Consider the following 1,076-nt stretch of genomic DNA (forward strand, 5'->3'; position numbering starts at 1 on the left):
TAGTTATGTCTGGTTGCATGCTTATTTATCAGAGTCTGGTTCTAGGATCCACAAATGAGTGAGAATATATGTTGATTTTTTTTCTGAGTCTGTGTTACTTCACTTAGTATAACAGTTTCTAGTTTCACCTATTTACCTGCAAATTTCATGATTTCATCTTTCTTTACTGCTGAGTAAAACTCCATCGTATAAATGAACTATATTTTCATTATCCACTCATCAATTGAGGGACACTTAGGTTGCTTCCATCTCTTAGCTATTATGAAAAGAGCAGCAACAAACATGGATGTACAAGTATCTCTGCAATAGCATGAGTTCTTTGGGTATTTGCCAAGGAGTGATATAACTGGGTCAAATGGTAGGTTCATTTGTAGTTTTTTAAGAGCTATCCACACTGCTTTCCATGGGGGTTGAACAAGTTTACAACCCCACCAGCAGTGGATGAGTGTTCCCCTTACTGCATATCCTCTCCAATATTTGGTATCATTTGTTTTCTTGATCTTAGCCAGTCTGACTGGGGTAAGGTGTAATCTCAAAGTAGTTTTAATTTGCATTTCCCTAAATATTAGTGATGTTGAACATCTTTAAAGATGTTTCATAGCCATCTTTACTTCTTCTTTTGAGAACTCCCTGTTCAGCTCCTTAGTCCATCTTTTGGGTTGCTTCTTGTCTTGGTTCTCTGTTTTTTGAGTTCGTTATATTTCTGGTTATTAAACCTCTGTCAGATGTGTCACTGGTGAAAATTTTCTCCTATTCTGTGGGTTTTCTGTTTGCTTCCTTGATTGTCTCCTTTGAGGTACAGAAGTTTTTAGTTTAATGAGGCCCCATTTGTTAATTCTTGCCCTTGTTTCCTGAGCAATTAATGTCAGGAAAACCCTTTCCTATGCCTGTGTCTGTAGGGTTTTCCCAATGTTTTCTTCTAATAGCTTCACAGTTTAAGGCTTTACATTGAGGTCTTTGAGCCATTTCGAATTGACTTTTGTGCAGGGTAAAAGATAGGGGTTTAGTTTAATTCTTCTACAAGTGGAGATCCAGTTTTGCCAGCACCATTTGTTGAACATGCTGTCTCTCCTCCA

Source organism: Nannospalax galili, unplaced genomic scaffold, assembly GCF_000622305.1.
Source record: "Nannospalax galili isolate Female #2095 unplaced genomic scaffold, S.galili_v1.0 scaffold105, whole genome shotgun sequence".
Taxonomy (NCBI): Eukaryota; Metazoa; Chordata; class Mammalia; order Rodentia; family Spalacidae; genus Nannospalax; species Nannospalax galili.